Genomic DNA, 23,996 nt, shown 5'->3' on the forward strand with positions numbered 1-23,996 from the left:
CTGCCTGGTTTCTACTTACTAAAAGTGTGTTGACTTTCTAAATGAGGACAGGCTAGCATAATTAGCATTCTATTATAATATAATGATACCATTTTAAATATGTGCCACTGTAGAACTGAAGGATCTCTATCCTCAGAGAACTTACAGATGGATACCTAGAGATACACAGATCACTACAGAACAGCATGGGATACTATGGTTCATAGCACAAGCATTGTTGGTCCCAACAATGTTAGATGGGAATTCAGAACAAGACCTTTGTGAAATTGGGAGTGGCTGAGCAAAGGTCCCTATGAAGATGAAAGTTGGTCTGACCCTTTAAGAGTGGGATGCATTTGGATAGATAGCATAGAGACCAAAATGGATGATCAAATAGGGTCCAAGAGGTTGGGAAGATTGCTCAGTCAGTAAAGTGTTTATTTTCAAGCATGAAGACTGGTGTTGGATCTATATACTCACTTAAAAACAAAACAAAAGAAGCCAGGCAAGAAAACACATCATTGCAATCTTAGTATTGGGAAAACAGAGAAAGGCAGATCTTTAATGATGGCTTGTCTGTTAGTCCAGTACACTTGATCAGCACCATAGCAAAGAGAGACCCTGCTTCAAAATGGCCAGGTGGATGGCATCCGAGGTCATTGATCATCTGTCCTCCACATACATGAACAGACATATACACACAGACATATACAATTGCCACCTGTGATGGAGACAGGGCAGTCAGACAAGAATATATATGGACTCAGACTTAAGATGGTTTACTTTTCTACTTTATGGGGGTGTGGAAGTGTATCCATACAACCATCCTATTTTTAACTTCCATTACATCTGTTATTAAATTATATGCGATAGTCAGCATTTAATTAGAAAATGGGCTTCACTTTGAATGATAATCCAAAGTACAGGATATCAAGTATATCAGGTACAGGATATCAAAGATAATCAGGTACAGGACTTTCTGGGGAGGTTCAAGGTAGGTGATATTGAGCTGTGATATTTGGTAAGTTAGAAGTTTTGAAGAGCATGCTCAACTTCAATTCGGAGATTAATATGATACATGCAAATTGTAAGGCAAGATGCATCTGGATGAAAAGGGGCAGAATATACAACTGAATCCACTGGAAAAGTTCAGAGAACTAAAACAGATGTTCCCAGATGAAAGAAATCCCTCTGGAAAAGAGAAAAGAGATAATGCAGATGGTCCATCAGCGTTTTCTTCCCCAAAAGATTCCAATCCAATAAAAATCCAGAACACCGGGTTAGATGTGAGAACTGTGCATCATCTTTAACACTCTATAATAAACTTAGGATTGTTTGACCTCACAGTGGCACAAGAGCCACATGCGCTAAACAGATGTGAAACTTCTGGTCTCACTGGTGTCATGGTCTCTTCCGATGCTGGACAGGGACAGTGACGCTGCATGATGTGAGCAGGAGCACCTGGAATGCTTCTGTCACTATATTAGTGTATTATTTAGATACAGTTCTTCAAGAAATGACCTGAGTTATGCAACACTTTTGTCACAAAACAAACTTTTAGGTAGCTGATCTGCCCAACTATAGACTGTTCTGGGTGTTTTGAACACACTGAAAGCTAGGCTGTGTGGTGCTATGAGGTTCTGTTGGATCAGCGTGTTGAATAGATTTTCTTTAAATTTTTAACTGGGATGAACTCCACCATGAGGCAGGGCATCTGTAAGTTTGCACTCTGCCTCTGATAACAAAATAATATGCTAATAGCACCGTTTGATGTATGTAACACATTGGTCACTTTGGAAAAGAAGATGCCAGATCCACCATCTATCACCATGATAATATCTCCACATGAAGGAGCCAAATGCTGGCAAGACATTATGAACTGGATACTATGGATTTTAATAGACACATTTTGTTGGTGTGTGTGTGGGGCATAAAAGGTAAAAAATCCAGGTAAGGGGTTGGGGATTTAGCTCAGTGGTAGAGCGCTTGCCTAGTAAGCGCAAGGCCCTGAGTTCAGTCCCCAGCTCCGAAAAAAAAGAAAAAAAAATCCAGGTAAATCCCCTAAGGCATTTCTACTCTGTTAGGATGGGAAGGTTAGATTGATGAGATTTGATTCATCATCTACATCATGACAATATAGGAGAGCATGCCCCAGGTGTCTGAGACACATAAACGGATTTCTGAACTCATTAGAGCCATTGAGGGTTGGTTTCTGCTGGAATCGTGAAACCCACTTTGCACAAAGGCACAAAAGTCTGAGAGCCTGAAGCTCTGGTCAGTTTGACCTTGAATCACCACTCAACCCATCCTCCCTCTCCTCTGGCCATTCTACAAAGTGGCCAAGAAACCTAAATTGAATGTTTGAACCTCTTAGCATCTAGTTTACAGAAGTGATGTTCTCTCCCAACCCTGAGGTCAGTTGGCTGGTTAATAGATGGGCTGGGTTCACTCTTCAGGTTGTCTGAGTTCCAGCTGAGTGTGCTTTCTCCTACCACTGGCTATTCTGTGATGTTCCAGCAACAAATTAGCCCTATTAAAATGAGCTGTGGAAGGAGGTCATCTGATGAGCAGTCTCCAGAGGGAAGACCTACATCACTTTATCACCTCCCACACTGTGGTAACTATTGGTATTTATAAAATGATGAAGGTGCTGGCATTGGAAAATGTATACCATGGCAAGTCTTTGAGTGAAAGCCAGAAAAAGAATAAAAAGCTCCCCGAGTGACCGACTGCACTTCTCTGCTGCTTCCTCAATTAACTCCAAACAGACTTTGTCTGGGATGGAGTGATTTAGTTTCAAGGCAAGGTCAGTCCCACACACCCAGAATAAAGATTGCCAAATATGCTTATTTGAGCTGAATTACATTTGGTGGTTTAATAATATGAATTTACTGCTTTTTCAATGGGGACTCTAACACTGGGGAGAACTTTAAAATGCATCACACTTAAAACATAAAATTAAATTCAATTAACTTTTATTGGGAGGCTAATACACTAGTACCCTAGAGGGAGAAACAGCTCTCTGCTTTCCCCAGATTTTCAAAGCAGGTTTCTGGAAGGCTGGCCAAAGATAGAGGATTGGATTGTTCCCCAATAAAGATCTTCATTGGCCAGTTTAACATCTGTGCTCTCTTGATGAAGAAGCTTGGACTTGTAAGCACCCAGCTAAAAGACTCCAGGGGCATAAAACCTAGAATGACAAATAGGTAGAAAATGCCATGGGTGGGCCTGGAGAGACGGCTCAGTGATTCATTCAGGGCACTGGTTGTTATTGTAGAGGAACTGCCTTTAGGTCCAAGAATCCACACAGGGGCTTACTACCATCTGCAAAAACAGTTCAAGGTATACAATGCCCTCTTCTGGCTTTCATGGGCACCAGGCACACATGTGGTGTATATACATATATGCAGGCAAAACACTCATACACATAAAATAAATATAAACTTTTTAAAAAATATCTAGAAAGGGTGGGGATTTAAGAAAGAAAAAACTGCTTATGAAAACATAAAAGACAAAAACAAACATGGCTAAGAACGTAAGTCTCAGATCAGGCATCTATATAAAACTCACCCACTTTCCTGTTGCTAAGACAAAATATAATCTATGAAAACACATACATTTATGCATGCATATGTGTACACACGCACACACACGCACACACACACACACACACACACACACACACACACACACACACAGAGCATGATTAACCATGCATCAGGATACACCTATTAGAGGTTCTCAGTCTAGGCTTTAATGACCTCCTTTCTACATTGAGACATTGTCAGTTTGGAGACGATGTCCCCCTTTGTCCCTGTACATGGCCAGTTCAAACATAAGCAGCCTTGCTTGGGAAAAGCTGAATCCTGAACACAAAGGCCAACTGCATTCCACAGACAGGATGGCATCGTTCACTTAATCCCTGAACACATGTGTAATGGATGTCAGTACATCTTGTGTTTTGTCCTAGGCACTAGAGGTTTGTGAGCAAAATAGGCAGGAATACTTTGTAACTAGAAAGGAATTGGGGAAAAACAGAAATCAAAAGTACTCCATCTTGAACCTCTTCACCATTCTATTAAAATCAGTTACAGACTCACTGTAGAGCCCTGTAAAAGGTGTTATCTCTTGTATAGGTTTCCTGAACAAACTGCCATGGCCTCTGTGCCTTAAAAGAGCACAAACTTACTGTCTGAATGGTAGAGGTTTTAAAACAGGTCCTGGTAGGTGAAATCAAGCTGTTCCTTTTAGATGTTGTAAGGGGTAAAAATGCTTTGAATAGCCCCTGCCCTATCTCTCCTGAATCTTTCTGTCATGGAAGGGCACTCCCATCTCAGCCCTCTTCTCATAGCATTTCCTGTGCCTGAGTCCTTGTACCCAGTGACTATGTTTACACCAGGCCCATCTGAACAGCCAGAGCTCTTAGAGCTTTGACTGGGGGCCTAGAGGCAGAATGGTTCCTCGACTGTTTCTGCATTCCTTGGTGAAAGGCAACAAAACATTCAAAAATCAAAGACCACAAGTGTGTTCAAGGTCTGGGTTTCCAAGGATAAGTAAGATGATGTACTAGAAATGTGTATCAATGCACACAAGTATCCAGCTACTGTTACTATTATGTCTTTGTTATAATTATTCAGTGGGCCTGGGCTTAAGCCCGTGACTTCAACTGTGCAGACCATTGCAGTGTCCAGAACTGCCTCTTCCCACTACTTAAATTAAATCTACTTTGTAAGTCCCTGCCTTGTTCATTCTCTCTGTCTCCCCAGCTAGGAGTGATGCTATTCTCTGCCCTTCCCACCTCCAGTAACATAAGAACCATTTAAGACTATGTTATTATCATTGTCATGATTATTATTTATTTCATATATATATGCATATATATGTATGCAGAGATGTTTGTCCTACTGCTTAGCTGCTTAGCACAGAGATGAAGCCACAGTAGATAATTTATTTTTAGATCACTAAGTGACTGAGTGGACTGGTTCCAGAGTTTATTCCTCACGGATCTGCATGGGAAGCATAGTTCCAATGTCATATTCAAGGGGAGCCTGCTGTGAGGCCCCACATGTCCCTACTACCCTGCACTCTGACTTCCAAACTGAAGGCAATCCCCATCTTTCCCTGACATCATGTACATGATGATGCCTTCCCAACCAGGATGAGAAAGGCTTCTGGCCTCCATTTGAGTGCCAAGTAGTACAAGTGTCTGCTATGCATGCAGAGGAAGGCAAGCAGGACACAGAATAGAACAAAGAGCTCACACCAGTCAAAGCCAGTTTGAGCCAGTCCACGCTGCTCTGAGAACCTCCCCCACCTCCCTCCCGAGCTGGCAAGAGGACAAGAAGAAGATCATTGACTTCAATCTTTGGCCTCCTTACCACGAAAGGACTTGTGAAGGTGAACGGTTTGCAGACGAAGGGGGATATAAAAGAGACAAAACCAGGATAAAAATTAAATAAAAAGTAGCTGTCTTAAACTGTAATTGCAGTCCTCTGCTGAGCACGCTTGCAGATATATAAATGTGATTTACCATCAGCTTGCAACTACAAATCAGGTCTTGAGAAACACTTGTGCTATGAAATTGTTTAATCTCATCAAGCTCTGCTTTCACAGCAAGCCATAAATCACGGAGTCTTTGTTATCATAGACCTCCACCAGCGCCTCTCTGGCAGGCCATGGATCGTGGGTATATATAATCTTGACTGCACAAACACTGGGGTCGACGCAGGCTGAAATACTTTCATAATAGCCACTGTGCAGCTGCTGGAACACAAGCCTATGATGGATATCTCATTTCCTACAGTCGGCATCTATTTCGAGCAAATTATTACCACATAAATTTCTTGTCAACAGAAACGGCCAATTAATTAAGTTAAAAATTTACTTGTGATCACATCTACAAACCAAATAGAACGGCAAGGCAATTTTCCAGTTACTGAATATACTGCAGGTCAGTTTAATGAATAATTTTTAACTTTGTCATAAACTCAAAGACAGGCTAATATCTCCAGAAAACTGAATGGAGACCAGCTGCCGACAGATTTACACAAAATATATTTATGGGGAATTTGATTGCTGACATCTGGGGACAGAAATAAACTTTCTATAATTACAGAGGCATCTTTGCCATATATATGGATTTCTTTCACCCAAAAAATGCAAATATGTCCTTAGGAAGGGTATATTTATATTTTCAGGCAGGGCTACAGTGGGGTTCAATGGCTTTTGGAGAAATCATTGCATTAAATTTCTTTGCTAGTGATGGGTTCAGTATCATAGGGAGAGACAAAATCATGGCCAAAGACCTGTTTATCACTGTCCCACACCTGTCTCAACCCCAAATCAGCTCGCTCCCTCTCTCTCTCTCTCTCTCTCTCTCTCTCTCTCTCTCTCTCTCTCTCTCTCACTTGGCACATGTCCAGCAGTATAAGCAGCACTCAGAGGCTTTGTCAGGTAAGGCAGACAGACAAGCTTCCCAAAGGAGTGTGATGAATATAGACCAGATCTGCTTAGAAAATCAGACCAGCAGAGGGCCCTAGGTAATTCCTAGTCTAACCATGTGTCTTTGAACTGAAGGAAAACCATGGTGTGTGGGTGGGCATGTGTGGGTGTGGGTGGGGTAATTGTCCAGTTGAGTATAAAGGTTATGGGTACAGGGACACATGGCAGATTTGATTACAGATAAGGATTTATTCAACCAGGGGTAGAATTATGACTTTTATGAGGGCCTTCCCCTTACCTGACATCTGGAGAGCATTCAAGGCCCTCCAAATCGTAGCTTTAGTCTGTCTTTAACAGGTCCTTTGAGCCTGTCTCCAGCCTGCCATTGTTACGTCAGATAGTGTCACACAGGCCCTTTGCCTTTTTTGTTGCCATGACCCTGAGCCAACAAAGGACCTCTGAATTTCTAGTCTATTTCCCATCACCTTACAACTTTCTAGCTTGAAGATTGTCTCCATGGCTTCTAGCCAGCAGGAGAGACTATGACTCTTCATTAATACATAGCCTTCCACCTATAACTTGAAAGCCCACAACGTTACCTTGGCCAGAAAGGGCAGTAGTGAGTTCGAAGACTGAACTCTTCAAGGAGATAGTAGGCAACCACAGGGTGGGGGTGTTGTTATGAGATTGAAGGTGTGTAGGACCTACACACCTTCTGCTGGGCTTCTCAGCCCAGAGGTTCTGAATTGTAGGATGGTTGTGTAGAAGAACCTTTTGGTAAGTTTCTTGAAGACTGGGGTTATTTGACTCATGTTTAGTTTTCTAACTGCAAAGCCCAGTACCTTACAAAAAGGATCTCCACAAAAGCTTCTGAATGTGGACCTTATGCAGTGTTCATACATGTAACATTCAGCTCTCTGTGGCACTGGATATCTGTGCATCTTTATAAAGTGAACAGCATTGATTGCAGGCTATTATGTTTAGGGAGCTGAGAAGTCCAGGATGTTGAATACATCCCCCAACTAGACCAAAGTTTAATTGAGGAAACAAATCACACAGTAAACTCACAAGGCAGCATGAATAGTCAGGCTAAATGAATGAATGGCCAATGTGCAAACACAAAATAGAATACAAATCTTAAATAAATAGGGCAGATAATTGAAAGTATCGGGGTGGACAACACAAGATGTCCAAGTTTCAGAATATTAAAGGTATGCAGCAGTGACCCTACATAAATCATTTGACCACTGAAGAAACTAAGCCTCCCACATAAAGCTAAGCTAGCTTGCCCAAAGTCACTAAATTACAAAGTCCCCAAATACCTGAGTATCTTTCCGTGTCTCCCTGAATCTATCACTCACATACCCAACAAGCACTTCATTTTTCCTGGTTAACACATTGTACCTTCAACGTGGTGATTAGCACATGTCCTCAGGGCCAGGATTGAACTACATATGCCTCTCTCACAATCTTCTTTTTGACAGAAGACATTTTTCAAAATTTCTCTTTGGTAAGTATCTTAAATGCAAAGACATTACCTAACTATTCATTGAAGTTTTGAGGTAAATAACGTTAGTTCATCAGACGGCCTTCCTCTCCTGAAACACACACACGATGTGCTGAGCTTTCAGGTTGGTTAGTCTCTTAAGTAACTAACTATGGCCTTTGGGTTGATTGTTCAATCTTTCAATGCTTGTTTCAGTGTCTATGACATACCACAAAAGTGGTACCTACCTCAGGGTGTCATCAATAGTCTATAACACATAGAACATTTTAAAACAATGCACACGAGCAGTACTTGATATTTTTCTAGCCTCTAGTCTACATATCCTTTTGGTAGAATCGGTATGCATGTTGCCTGATGTTTAGAATGTGTACTCTTAGAGCGTATTACCTTGCTGTTGCTTCATGAAAGAACTATTAGGACCACACATGTTTTTGCCTCTGTTATGTTGCAGGCACTGCTATAAACACCTTACATTATTATCAACATCCCTAGGAGGTAAATATTCTTATTATCTCTGAATTACAGATGTGACCTAGAAAGGTTAAGTCACTTATCCAAGGACATATAGTTATAATTGGTGCAACTGGAGGTTGGCACACTCAGCCACACAAGTGTGCAGTCACTGTTTCTGGTAGCACTTTTTACTTCCAGATTCTGCCCCCCCCGCCCCCGCTAGAATTCCTCAGGTATTGCTCCAGCTCTGGAAAACCTTCTATTTTCTTTTACTAGAATACTTTTAATACTTTTCCCCTATCCTCAAGGATTTTACAGCTAAAACTAATCAAAAAGTACAAGTCCATGTGAAAAGCACCATCTGATAAATCCTAAACTGGTTCAGATCCACTCTGTTGTCAGGGTGACTCATCTCTGGTCAGTGAGGTAGCTTCTGAGAGTGTGTCTAATAACGGCCCCAAGTCTCTGTGGGAAGATGTTATGCAAAATATTTCAGGGAAGTTCAATTAGCTTGTGAGTTCAAGTTTGAAGCAGACATTATTGGCAGTCAGGAGGAGGGGAAAAGACAGAAGAGGATTCATAGTGTGCTTTTGTCAAATTAGATTCAAGATTTCTGTAACAGAAAATGTTTTATCACAGAGACAGTGGCTGAGAAACATGGGTGAATTGCATACATGCTGTGTGAGCACTCCTGACAAATGCAGGTAATAGCTGAGGGTGACGCACTGCTGACTGTCAGGTTATCTTGCTGAGGGTCACTGCTCCAGTGTCAAGGTCAGGATGAAACTAGAGAACAAAAAAGCAGTGAAGAAAGCCTGCCTCCTCAGCTGACCGGTGACAATAAGTAGCAAGCAGGTGACATGTGAGATAATCTATCATAGTCCTATTATATTGTCTTATATATTACAGTATATCATTGTCTTATTATATTTTTATGGTATTCCATTCGTTAATTGCCAGACCTTTGGAACTTTACTTTTTTAAGGAATTTTTCGTGATTTTATGAAAGATGCCTGTTTCAATTTGGGTGAGTCACACATGCACAAACAAACATTCCAGCTTGCTTACAGAGTTCTCATCTCGGATGGAATCTAAAAGAACTCAAAAGCCTGATGGATCTCTCCATTCAAAGAGCCTTTGTTCCAGCTGAAGAAAAGGTGCACATTCATAGTGGAGATTCACAGCTACTACTGGTAGAAAGGTTCCTGAATGGTGTGGAAAGTGCTGTTCATCTTCAGATAGGCAGATATGACTGACAGAGAGAAAGCTCAAGAAACAATCATGGGTTGGAGAAATGGCTGAGTGCCTAAGAGCATGTGCTGCTCTTCCAGGAGATGCGAGGTCTGTCCTCAGCCCCTGAATCACATGGCTCACCATGGCCTGTAACTCCACCTCCATGGGATCTGTCACTGACATCTGTGTAGGCACCTGTACCCATGTGCACACACACACATAGATAATTAGAAATAGTAGATAATCTTTATAAAAAGTGAAAGAACAGAAACAAATCACACAAGGTCAAGGATTTCTCCTGAGCCCTAGAAAATCCTTAGAAGAGTTATGAATAAAGCCTGAGGTTGTGTATTTGACAAGAATAGCAAGTCATATATTTTATTATTCACTCTTAAAATTACTTAAATATCTAAAATGAGTCTAGCATAGAATATATTCCACTTATCCAAAATAAAATAAAAAATAATACCCTTCCCCAATAACAGACTAGAAACCATCAAAGCACAGGAGAAAAACAAATGTGACAAAATTTAGAAACCGAAGTTTGATGAACGAGACGAAAGGTTCTGGGTTTGATCAGAAGAACAGCATGGTTCATGTCTAAACAACATTATATATCACCAGGCATTACACAGAGATATCACAAAACCCTGAAGTTTCTCACAACTGTCCCTAAATCCAGAAAGAGGTAAGCTCTAGGTAAATAGTCTTATCTTCTAATTCTTCTAAGTAACAAGTAATTCCAGGAGAAAAATAGTCCAGACCCAGGAGATTAAGAAGGGGATAGATTCACTAATGGACACAATGATTCCAGGATTCCACATGGAGTCTGAGCAATTATTCAAAGCACAAAAATAAAGCCTAGATATAGATGAGAGAGAGAGAGAGAGAGAGAGAGAGAGAGAGAGAGAGAGAGAGAGAAAGAGAGAGAGAGAAATATTTCCCAAAGATCACAAATCTTTTTAGTTGAACCAGCCTCCTCCCCATACTAAGGAAAGACATGCGACACTTACTTCTCAAACCAAAACTTGGAACATAAAGGAAGTGTGTCAGCCACAAATAAAACCATAATGGAAAGCTCACTCTCAATGCTCAAACAATAACAAAGAGAAAAGAGACAACATAGTACGTGTGTAGGTCTGGTAGAAAACATCAAACCAGAAAGGGAAGACAGGAGCTTACCAACCAAAAGACAGTGACCCATCAACTCAGGTAATGGAGATGGGTAGGGGTGGGGATCACAATAGCTGTATGCAGGATGAGTATGACTACTACTTTAACAAGAGAAGGGCTCCCATGGATAATCAAATGGCCACTTTATCTTCTTCAAGGTGAGATTAAGTGACTATAACATATCTTCACTCCTTACTGATTAAATCTAAAAGCCCTCACAAGACACTAGAATTCTCAGACTGCTGAAAGCCATACAAAATCAGGTGGAATATAGACAGGTAGCGATGGCACATGAGTTCTGAGCTTGTTTTATTTTTTAGTGTGATGTTGCCTCAACCAGGGTCAACTAGGATTTGAGTAAAAAATTAGGAATAGAGATAACAGTTATTAAAGGGATTAACAAAATGCTCTGAATTCACACTAATATTTCATGTTGGGTAAATATTAAATAATCATGACATAAGAAGAGAGAAGGTCATTTTTGTGGACATTGTGAAAATGACACTGTAACTAAGAACAATTCAGAGGTGCTGCAAATGGGGGTCTTAAAGAACAAAGAATGATGTTCCTACCCAAAATTCAATATATTGGTCATTTCTGGTCAATCCTTGATTGTTATAAGTTGTTAAGTTTCAATTTCAGAAAAAGTTACTGGTCAATTCTCAACCAGTACTATGGCAGAAATAACTAAAAATGCCAGTGAAGTATCAGTTTTCAAATCAGTTTTAGTTCCAGGGCTTTGAGCATAAAGACCATAAAGGTCATAAACATAAAATCTAACAAAGGGCATCCTCAGGGGCTGAGTTCCGAAACCTGACCATGTGTTCTACCCAAAATACCATCTGTCATTCCATGAAGTCAGGTAAGGAACTTGTGTGTTTAAGGTGACATACACGGACATTTCTAAATCAAGGAGCACAATGTCTTACACACAGGCAGCACAAACTAGACAGCACTGCTGCTAAGACTGGGCTCAGTGATCAGATCTGTGTCCCATGCAAGACTACACCCATGGGCCAAAGGTAACATGTCAATACCTTAAAACTCTAATTCTAATCTTCCCTTCGGGTGTTCCAGGACACAGGCCTGCTCTCACAAATCGCTCCAGCACTGAGTATGTTTGTCAACTGCTCAGAGGTCACTCTAAAATCTTGAAGTCTTACCTATGCATTCCTAATAACCAAAAAGATCAATCAATTTTAAGGCCATTGCCAACCCTTACTAATGGCAAAAGCTACTTATTCTTCATGGTTCATATGCAAACTCCTACCGATATAACCCAACACCATCTCTCCTACCAAACTGGTCTAGGTTTCATTGCAAATATAGAGAAATCTCTTTTCTTTTTCACAAAAGACAAATAACACAATTTATTTTAATGAATACATGCATACACATACATGCATACACAAATGCCCTGTGGTCACACCAAAGAGTATTTAGCAACTTTAGCAAAGAGAAATAAAAATAATTGGGGTAATGAGATGTCACCAAGAGCTGAAATAACTGGGATGATTGCAACAACTGTTGGTAACTGTTACAAAGAAACTGGATTCTTCTTCTTCTTCTTCTTCTTCTTCTTCTTCTTCTTCTTCTTCTTCTTCTTCTTCTTCTTCTTCTTCTTCTTCTTCTTCTTCTTCTTCTTCCTCTTCCTCTCCCTCTCCCTCTCCCTCTCCCTCTCCCTCTCCCTCTCCCTCTCCCTCTCCCTCTCCCTCTCCCTCTCCCTCTCCCTCTCCCTCTCCCTCTCCTCCTCCTCCTCCTCCTCCTCCTCCTCCTCCTCCTCCTCCTTCTTCTTCTTCTTCTTCTTCTTCTTCTTCTTCTTCTTCTTCTTCTTCTTCTTCTTCTTCTTCTTCTTCTTCTCTGCCTTCTCCTTCTCCTTCTTCTCCTCCTCCACTCCCCTCCTCCTCCTCCTTTTTCTTTTCTTTTTTTCCAGTCCATGGGGTAGAACTGTCCCATACAAGTCCTGTGTGGCATTTTACCTCCCACTGAGGATTAAATATTAGTACATGTAATGTCCTCCCTCTTCTTCCCAGATAAACTGTCTAGGAAAAGTGAAGGCAGAGATTTTGTCATTTAGAATTGTTGGAATTTTGAATGTGACTGAGGTTAGGTGAGACTTATGCAAAGCTGTTCTCTATGGGAATAGGATAAATGCTTTCCCTTTCCCATTCTCTTGTGGCTCCTGTATGCTGCAGCATAAGGATAGATTAAGTTTTTATAAATCTCTGCCTTTAATAGTGGATGATACAATTAGAAGTTGGGATCCTGTCTTTTCTTCCCGAGCTACTACTGACTCTTATATTCCCAAAGGTTGTACCATGTATAGATGCTTATCGAATACCCCTAAAAGTACCAGGGACCAGGAAAGGTGTACATGTTTCACTCGCTTTTCTTCAAGCAGCCTTAAGTTAACATGGTATGTCTATTCACTTTCCTTATACTCTTTAGTGTGTGCATCTCTCCCTTGACTGCAGGGATACAAAATTAATTGGTCAAAAGTTAAAGTGAAGTCTTGTAGGGCTTGTAACTCTCACAACAAGGTACTTACTGAACTGCAAATAAGAGAAAAATGGTAATTCCATGAGGAAAGAACAGATTCCAATCTCTGATGACTTTACTCCAGTCTCCCTTTCAGTTTTGAGTTTTCCAGTATCCATCTGGGAGAATGTCCTCCACTATGGAACATCTAGGTCTCTTTTGTATCTATTAAACCTACACTTATTGTTAAAATGAGGTCACAGGAAACCAGTATGGATAATCAATACAGCTAAAAGAGAGAAAATACATATTTAATCACTAACTACAAAGAGCATACCCTTGCTACCACGGTTTAGAAGGTTAAAACATTTATTCTAAATAAAAATCAGCAGTTTATTGTTTTGATTTTAGGGAAGATATTTTATAAGGCAAAAACATCTTTAGTTGCCTGTAGATCTACAGGAAGATTGTTCAAGGCCTTGTTTTGGATAGGAGAGTCCATGGTTTGGCCACAGCTAACGGCTGCTATCTGTGACTATTCTCACTGCACTTACAAAATCAATACAAGCAATAATTGTTACCAATGGTGCCCTTACCATTGATTAAACAGGACAATTAAATTGCCTCTGCTAAGTCACACAACTTTTAGGTGACATCATGGAGTCATTGAAAAACATTTAACAACTACTACCTATTGCCTACCTTGCTCAGTGACTCAAATGCAGAATGGCTTTTATTTAAGAGCTTTTATCCTAAGACATTCAGTCTGCCTGAGCTATTCTCAGCTGGAAATTTTCTCTTCTGTTTGTCTGTTTGTTTCTCTCTGATGCTGCCTTGGCTGGGACAATGCAAGATGTAATGGATCACATCATGGAGGGGATTGAAGTGCTCATTACAAGGTAAGGTTGCAGTCCTGGCAGAAGGAAAAACAAGACACTGCACAAAAGAGAATTGGTTGAAAACAAGAAAATACTAATGAGAATAAACAAACAAACAAAAATAGAAGATAGCATAACTTCCAAATTCCTTTCCAAACACCACCTTTCCATGGTGAATTTGGGCCACACTGATCTTGCTTTCCCATACAAGATACCGACTTCTGACTTGGACCTCTGTGCCAGAGTTTTCTTGACCTGTGTTCTACTTAGAGAGACTTAGTTCTCAGCTTACATTAATCATTTATGTCCCTGCTCAAATGCTCTTGCAAGAGAAGCCTTTCTTCTAAGTCTGTCTGTATGTTTGTATGTACATATGTGCATATGTATGTATGTGTATGTATATGTATGGGCCTACATGGATAATCATCCAAGGTAGCCTCTCACCTCAGGTAGATACTTTCTGTCACATAGTTCTACCTCATTTTGGGTGAGACAGTCAGTATTAGAAAGCATATCACATACCTACTTTCATGCTTACTGCCTTACAGAATTTATTCAATATTAATGGAATGAGAACAGGGGCCATTGGTCCTCTTCACTACTGTGTCCTCAGAGTCTATTATAGAATATAAACAGAGGAGATTCTCTGTGAATGCTAATGTGGAAAGAAACTGTGAGAATTTGGTAAGTGACTAGGATGAATGGGAAACTTGCTACCATTTACCTTGAGGTCACTGTTTCTAGGCCTCCCTCCCTTAAGACTATGCACCAGAAGAAGAAGACTCTAGTCCCATCATTTATTGCTAAAGTGATCTTGAGGCCATCAGGATTACTTAACATTTCTATCTAATCTTATGATCAGATTTTTAAAAAACTATGTGCTTATAAAATAACAATTCACCTTATATAAATGTGTAAGAAATGTTTCTATCATTTTAATGACGACTTCCATTCACATTTACTACATACCATGAAGAGTATCCAGGAGCAGGGAACCTTTGAGTGTGGGTATAATCTTACACAACCTATTTATCCAAGATTACTTAATGTCTGTTTAGAGATATTCTCTCCTCTGTCACTATATCATGCAGCCAAGAAGCTCAATAACCTGCTTACCCCATTCACCAATGCACACCAGCAAATTTGCAACTTATACCCATGTATGACCCACCAGACAGTTTCACCACAGTCATGAGTGCCCTTTATGAATAATTTGGATGTGGAAAAAGAAAGTTTCCATTGTTGAAAGCTAAAGAAGAGACATTTAATTTAAACAGTATTAGGTTGGTAGATGAGGTAAATTGAAGCATGTAAAATGTATTGGACATCATAAAAGAGAAGCAGGGAGAGGGTCAAGGAGATGGGGGATGGTTGATTATCACAGAATTGCCAGCATAATAACTGGCAGCACATCACAGTGCACCATGAAGGCTGGGAAGCTCGTTCCCTGGCTGATTGTTTTATGTCATTGTTGGTGCTCCTCGTCCATCAACTATGACCCTGGAAGCAGCAAACCTCATCATCAGAAAGGAAGAAATGTAAATTTCAAAATAGATATATAAATATCCAGTGACTTGGGGTTCCATTAGTCATTTATATGCTTGACTTTGGAATGCAAAAATGTAAATCTAAGGCACTTGCCCAGTCAGAAGTCACCCAGGGTTCATATAATAATCCTGTGACAAGGGCTAAGTCAGTGACTAGCAATAAAAGCTAGGAGGCCAATAAGCTCATCAAACATAGCATGGGGGAAAAACAAGGAAGAGATATACTCTCAATCTCTAAGTGAGTGAGAGCAACTGACTAACTAATAAAGTCCATCCTACAGAGTCAAAGATTTCCCAGATGCCATTGAGGGCAGAAGGACAGAGATTTACTCATTGACAAGAAAATGCCCCTATAAGCAGAGCGCTCCAAAGCTTAAGAAATGTGGCTTCCTTTCTGATTTACTGCCATTCTATAGCTGCCAGCAACAGATACACTGCCGATGACCACATGTCTACATTAAGGTAAGTGGCATCCATGATGCAAGCTCTCCTAATGAGATCCACAAATACAAGATCATTAAGAGTTATGTAAGGTTGAGTTTGAGCTAACTTCACAGGGATAATAGAGCCAAAAGAGAATAGGCAGAGGCACAACAAAGCCAAAGAAATGGAGCATCTTTGAGGCAGCTCCATGGAATGAATCTGCAGAGGCATGCACCAGTCCAGTCACTCCTGTAGACAGAGAAGAGATGAGTGGATGAACGGCATATCCAGGAAGGAGGTGATCTAGTTTACTCTGCTCAGTGCACAGTTGGAGCTAGGGTATCAGAGACAATCTCAAAATTACATGATTGATGGGAAAAGCATTGTTAGCCGGGCACCTTACCCTACTGACTCCTAGACCATCTCCTGGGTCTTCCTACCAGGGAGCACCTTCTACAGCTCATTTCCTCTTCAACTCCTAATCTTTCAGGGCAAGCAGCATTTATTCTATTGCTTAGCCTAAAAGTTATTCCTCTAAAGATTGAGGATTAGAAAAAATGATTGCACCCTATACAAGAATGAGGCAAGAGTGTCAGAACCGAATAGATGGATTGGCATTTGGTATCACACACCTGTAATCACAGCACTTGGAAAGTAGAGGCAAGAGAATCCAGAGTTCAAGACTATCATTGGCTATACAGCAAACATGAGACCAGCCTAAGTTACATATGACCCTGGTTTTAAGTAATAACCTATATCAAGGGGACAATTTTTCACTACATAACAGGCTATCCAATAAAATAAATAATACAGTGTCACATACAGATTACCACATTTTGAATATTTGGTCAGTGGGATCCCACAGAACTCTGAAAACACTATTTGTGTTGCTCTGGTTAGCCTCCAGACCTTAGAAGTGAGACCCTATTGCTAAAGACAGTTACCCAGCTGTGAACCCTTCAAACGAAGGTAACAACTGACATGGCAAGATATGTTCACTGGTGCAATAGTGGCATAAATGTTATAGAAATAACCAACCAATTTCTGCTTGAATTGGAAGCTCACTCCATAAGATGGAACCTATTCCATATACCATTAATTGAACCAGAACCTCATTGTTGGCTAGATTATAGGTCCAGTGGAAAAATCCAGAACTATTGTTCAGTTAATAGGATATAATAGTGCATTTCTTCATATGTTTTCATCTTTATACCCATAGCATATCTGTCAAGCCTTATCAGAGACGCTCCTGTTTTTACAACAGATGACAATTAAGTATACAAAGACCCAAAGCTAGTCAATATTCAGAGAATATTGTGAGTGCTCAACTCTGAATGGGACATTTAGATTCCTAATTTTAATGTGAAATTGTATAAAAGTCAGTCATTTGCTATCTGTAAAGATAATGGAGCATTTCTTAAAACATCCCAATGCCACTTAGTAACCAATGTAGCATTAATTAGTACTTAACTACCCGAATCAAGGTCTAATACACAGAGTTTATATGTGAGATGCAGTACAACATATTTCCAAAACAGAATTTCATAGAGCTAAGATGAACTACTTGTACTAATTACTTTTGCCTCTTTGTGCTTTCTGATCTGGAAAATGGAGACAATAACTAAGCTTTATTCAGACAATGTGAAATCTAAGTTAGATGAGATAATGAAGAACTCAGTAGAGCAGATGGTCCATCTTTATTGTTAACACTATTGGATTAATAAATGCCAAGGGGATCTGGGAAAAACATACCTCTGGGTCACGTCTGTGGTGGCATATCCAGAGATAGATAAATTATGAAGGCTCTGAACTATTTATTCATATGGGATCATCATATGTAACATTACTGACCGTGGTACAAGACAGTAGCTAGCCTAGTTGGAGGAAATGGGTTACTGATTGGTGGTGGTGGTGGTGGTGGTGGTGGTGGTGGTGGTGGTGGTGGTGGTGGTGGTGGTGTGTGTGTGTGTGTGTGTGTGTGTATGTGTGTATGTGTGTATAACAGTGTGATTGCATGCATTAGTTTAGGTGTACCACATTTATTCAGGAGCACATAGAAGCCAGATTTGCTCAGAAATGCAGTTATAAAAGGTTATGAGCCACCATGTTAGGTGCTGGGAACTGAACCCAGGTCTTCTTCAAGAGCAGTAAGCACTCTTATCCATTGAGCCATCTCTCCAGCTATTCTGGACTCCTTTCTATTTCCTTTACTCTTTGTTTCTTGCCCACTAGGAAGTGAAGGCAAGCCACATACTTTCAGTCACCATGATTTCTGCTTAAATGTTTGGATTACATGTCCATTAACTGAAACCTCTGAAATTATGAACCACATGAAATTGCTTCTATCAGGTGTTTGGTCACAGTGATGAAAGAAGTAGCCAATACACCTACAGATTCCAACAAAGCAATATAAACTCTGGGAAAAGAGTTGGTCAATAAAGATTATCAGTACGTGTGAGGGACTAAGAGTTAATACTATGTCTACAAAGAAACACTGTATGCAGAAGCAAGTGGAAACCTTCAGATTCTATCAACACACACACACACACACACACACACACACACACACATACACACATGCAAAAAAACTGAAACATTCTATTACCTGTAATTTTTTCCAAAAAGATTACTATTAATATTAAACTTTATGGGGCAGAGCTCTTCAGTATAAATAGTGAGTTCTATCTCAATCCTTCCACCTGCTTGTTACAAAGCTTCTGTCCCAGATAGACAATGAGGAGCACTTCCTGAGGGAAATCCCCATTTGAAAGTATAGAAGTCTTGAATGTTTCCAAGACAGTAAAGCTAGATGCCTTAGGTGTGAGTTTAGTAGGCATGGTGGCCTACTGCCCAGCAGGCAGTGGCACTTAAGGAGAATCACATAGCCCAGAACTGTCTGAACTTTCTAGTGACTGATTCTTGACACGGCGCACTCTACTTTCAGCCTTGGTAGTAGAGCAATAAAGGAAACTGAGGCCTCAAAGAGAGAACTCTAAACACTCAGCTTTTCTTTTGGAAATGAGGTTTTTCATTTGAGGGGTGATAAAGAATTAGAGCATTTAAACCATGGGGAAAGATTTAAGTGGGACCAGTTCAATAAATCTGCTACCTTTGCTTCCTATTTTACACACACACACACACACACACACACACACACACACACACACACACACACACACGTACAGTACTCCTGCTGCTTTGGCCCCAGAGGTCATGAGGATCAAATATAAATTTCGAGAGTTGAAAAGAGAGAAGCTATTCCAAATGACTCAGAGGATAACTGTCACTAGAATTAATATGGTTGGAATGTTTAAAATTGCCACAGGTCCCTTCACTTTTGAAAGGTGTCAGGCTCCCGTCTTGGAAGGTGAGTGCCTGTCTATGATACCAGGATGAAGTGCTGTGCTGTGCTGTCACAGGCAGCTGCAGGGAAAGGAAAAGCTTATTTAATTTGCTGAACCTCACGGAGAAATTGGCAAGGATGAACTCCAAAGGTAAGCATGGGGGAGGATTCTTATCTCTCCCCATTTGCCACATTACTAGGATGTTCCGTTCAATTTCACCCTCTCTGTGGTATCTGATCTTCCCGTACTTTCCTCTACACTGTGCAGTATTCTTCTCTCCAAAACTAAATACAGGCCAGACATAAGGATTGGGAACTCAGCCCTTTCCAGAGGGCCAAAGTGCCTCTAACTTAGGGGAGCAAAATCTAATCTCCTCTCCTGCCATCTGGACAGACACTGTGAGGCCAACCAAGTTGCCTCAATTTCCAACAGCTGACAACTATACTGATTTGTCCCACAATAAACCATTTGGCATTCAACCTCTCTGAAAGGAAAGAAAAGCCAAGAAGCAGGATTCTGAGATATTCTCTCTCTCTCTCTCTCTCTCTCTCTCTCTCTCTCTCTCTCTCTCTCTCTCTCTCTCTTCTCTCTCTCTCTCTCTCTTCCCCCTGTGTATGTGTATATGTGTGGGTGTGTTTCCATGATGAGTGTGGAATCATGCATGAGCACATGAGGGACATATGTGTATAAGCATGTAAGATCTAGAGGTTGATTATGGGTCTCTTCCTCAATTGCTCCCCAACTTATTGTTTTACACAACATCTCTCACTAAAACCCAAACTCACTGAATTCCCTACATTGGCTAACCGGCAATCTTCCAGGATCCTCTGCTGTCTGCCTTCCCAGTGCCAAGACTACAGACATGTGCTGCTGCACCAGGCTTGGTATGTGGGTGATGTGGGTGCTAGAGAGTCAAATTCGGGCTTCCGTGCTTGTGTGATGAGCACTTTAGACACAGAGCTCTTTCCATTCCTCGGATCTCCTCTGCAGAGTGAGTTGGACCCTTCTGAACAGCAGTGGTATACCGAATTCTTACAATGGTCCCTGTGAGTATGTTATGATGAAGTAAAGGCACTGCGGTGAAGGAAACGTTTAAGAAGGCTGAATAGAACTTTCTATTTCCTTTTTAACCCAGAGAAAGCAGTGTAATTAAGGGAAGTTTTGCGACTTACTCACAAAAGGGATTCCAAAGTTCAATCTTGACTTTCTCAGACTAGCTTATCATCAATCTCAACTCATTTCCCCTTTCCAGTGTTTATGTCCCATATCAGCCCCATATCAGTTACACCACAACAGCTTGAGTGTAAAGTTGCCCAGAGACTCAGGTGATCAAGGCTTTGTCCCTACTAGTGTTGCTGTGTTAGGTGCTGCTAGGAACTTTAAAGAGTTGGGCCTACGATGAGAAAGTAGGTTCCTTGAGGAAAGAGAACATGCTCTTAGCACCTTCCTGTCTTTTTTACTTCCGGCTTTCTGGTTTGCATAAGATGAGAAACTATTATCTTCTACATATGTCCACCTTGGTACTTTTTCTCATCTTAGCCAGGAAACTATTTCTTCTTGGCTGTAGACTAAAATCACATTCACTGTAATATCAAATAATTCTTTCCTCTCTAGACTGTATCTGTCAGACATTTGCCACAGTGACAAAAACGTCTGATTGGCATGACGTTGTGGCATTGCCTTTTCCTGTGTGTATAACATGGTTGCTTGTCATGGAGTAAAGAATAACTGGAACCAGAAACCCTGAGAACTAACTGAACAGAACCTGCAGAGATAGTTATGTTTATGCAAATATAACAGGCCTGACAGTCATTCCATGTAGCAGGAGGAGGAAAGAGTCACAAGACTCCTCACTACCTCAGAGTCTAGATATTGCTCCCTCCTGCCCTCTCCCAAAGTCTTAGGAGATGTTAGGTTTTTACATGAAGTAGTAGGTAGACTAAAGTGGGATTGGACAATGCAGCTACCACAAGGTTGTCACCCTTGCAAAGTGGCTCTTTTGTGATGACGTTACCCAAGCTGCATGAAGTAAACCTTCACCTGTGAAGAAGACAGCACAAGCAACTCATTGACTTTGGTGAAGCAAACCAACTTTTGTTCACGTCTTCCCAGGAAAAGTTAGCTTAACCCACAATATCTCATCTCCGCATCCCATTTTTCCATTTGGGCACATTAAACGTGTTTGCTACACAGGAAGTGGTGTTATGGGTCTTGGTCTTCCAGGAATGAACAAAGTGGGTTTCCAGAATAAGCATGTCCTGCCTGGCCTCATAGTTTAATGGGAAGAACAAATCTTTAAATATGTGACGGGGTTTTTGTGGAAGTTTGAGCAGTGTGCTATGGAAAGACATTTTATTATTTTCTAAAAGATAAACAAACAAATAAACAAATAAATAAAGTGACCATGTGCTAATTTAGGGAGCAATGTCCTATCAGAAGCACTGATGAATTCAAACAATATGTCAACTCCATTTCTCAAATGGAAAGTTTGTGTGCTGATTTGAATTTTCGTTACATCTCCTACTACAACAAACTGGTATTTTGCAAAACCATAAAAAGAAAAAGTTAGATACATTGATGACCATATGATGAACCATATCTCTTGGAAATTCCTTTTGTGGTTGCACACATAAAAAACAAATTGAAACATCATATTCAAACTGAGACTGCCTTAGAATCAGCTTCCTAGAAAAGATGGCCTTAGAGATGCAGTTCAAACAACCATCATTCCCATAACACTGAGGATGTATGCTTCAAAACAGTCACATATGACCTTGTCTTTGGATTCCAAAAAACAGTTTATAAAGAACTATGAAGAAGAGTTCTCCCCAAACAAAACAAACAAAACAAAAACAGATGTTACTATCTTCACAAAATTTCATGAAAATTGGGTTATTTTTGCTATGACAGAAACTTCATTAAAAGACATTTATATAGACACTCTTTCATATCCATGAATTTTATATTCTCAGTTTGAACCAATTGCAGATCAAAAGTATTTGGAAAAAACCATTTGCATCTGTACTGTAACTATCTAATCTTCTTTTATAATAACTGTCACAACAATCACCAATACACAGCATTGACACTAAAGTAGAGCTCATAAGTAATCTAAAAGCTATCTTAAATACAGAGAAAGAGTTACACAGGTCATATGCAAACACTGCCATTTGATATATAGGATTTGTGCATCTGAGTATTTGGTCCATGGTGGGATGCAGGAAATGTTCCCAAAAATCACCAAAGAACAATTGTGCATTTGCTAGAGAAAGGTGAGATAAAGGGTTTAAAGAAAAGGGAAAGATGGTCAGCAAAAGTGCTCCAGTTGAAAAGGCACAGGATAGGGTCAGTTGTGCCAACAGAAGGCCTAAAGACATGTTGACTAATGTTATTTCAAGTGAACTTGCTGGAATGAATACACGAGTACATCAGGATGACACTCATTTGAGTTCAGGAGAGGCAAAGAATCATCTTATTCCTGGGACTAGAAATGAAGCCACCCTGTAAGTTCATCTAGGGGAAATGAGACTGAGAGCTCATGTGGGCCTACTAAAATAGTACTGGGAAAACTAGGACCATTTCTTTGCTTTTTAATTATATCCTCCTGTTTGTCTAGTTTAAATGTACTGGTCAAATGTACCAGTATATATAAACAATGTGTGCTTTGATTTAGGATTTCACTTGCGGTGCTATGAGAAAAGTATGCACTCAGTAGGCATGACATCATGAACTCTGGTCTTTTTCAGTGGGTTATTTTGTAGAAGAGGAATCTCTATCTCACTGTGAGCAATTTAAGATATGCTGGCTATGCTGTGAGGTTCATTAAGTACATTCATAGCATTTGGACTCAAGGTCATTTCAATTTCAATTGATTTCTCAAGCTATAACCCTATTGTAAACTGAGGAGCATCTGTAAGTCATTCTAAACAACTATGAACTTTCTACCAAAAAAGTACAGGTGACTTCACACATGCTGGACTGTCCTATGAGCTTTCCAGATTAAGTACCACAGAGAATATAATGTATATTGATACCTAGCTCTTTAAATTATACTAATAAATAATTCTACTGGCAATTAAAAATATTATTAATCTCACTGAAATGAAAGAAAAAAGTGATATTTAGTGTTTAGAATGATAAAAATGCTCTTCCACATAGTACTCACATCCACCATCTGAATTATCAGGGAGTGCTGATAATACAACACACACTTGATTTTAGTTCAACTTATTGTTCTTAAACTTTCTACAAACAGTATATTCACTTAAGCCTGATCTTTGTAAACCATGCCCCTTCCACCTACTCTTCATGCACTAAACAGTAACACTGGAAATGAGCTTTCTTAGTAGTGAGACTCTCATAAAAATATAAGAAGCCTCTAGAAGGTCCAAACTGAAATAAATCAGAGATGTTGAATGAATGTTTGTTTTATGCACAGAATAAAATTCCCAGAAAGATGATTTCCACATTGACCCCAAGTTTCTAAATTTTCTAGATACAGAATTTAGGACGCCTGGTGATATGTAGCCCCTTACTTAGC

The 23,996-nt window shown here is 40.2% G+C and overlaps 1 protein-coding gene and 1 long non-coding RNA gene across 2 annotated transcripts in view; both read right to left on the reverse strand.

The window, feature by feature from the left end:
- Lrmda (leucine rich melanocyte differentiation associated) overlaps window positions 1–23,996 on the reverse strand; it is a 1,059,497-nt gene that overhangs the window by 263,304 nt on the left and 772,197 nt on the right.
- LOC148000664 (uncharacterized) lies at window positions 2,938–6,806 on the reverse strand. Its single transcript, XR_015638199.1, has 2 exons — window positions 6,719–6,806; window positions 2,938–3,169 (listed from the first exon to the last, which is right to left on the reverse strand). It is a non-coding gene; the product is annotated as an uncharacterized LOC148000664 (long non-coding RNA).

This window comes from Rattus norvegicus, chromosome 15 (genome assembly GCF_021556685.1).
Source record: "Rattus norvegicus strain SHRSP/BbbUtx chromosome 15, alternate assembly SHRSP_T2T, whole genome shotgun sequence".
Taxonomy (NCBI): domain Eukaryota; kingdom Metazoa; phylum Chordata; class Mammalia; order Rodentia; family Muridae; genus Rattus; species Rattus norvegicus.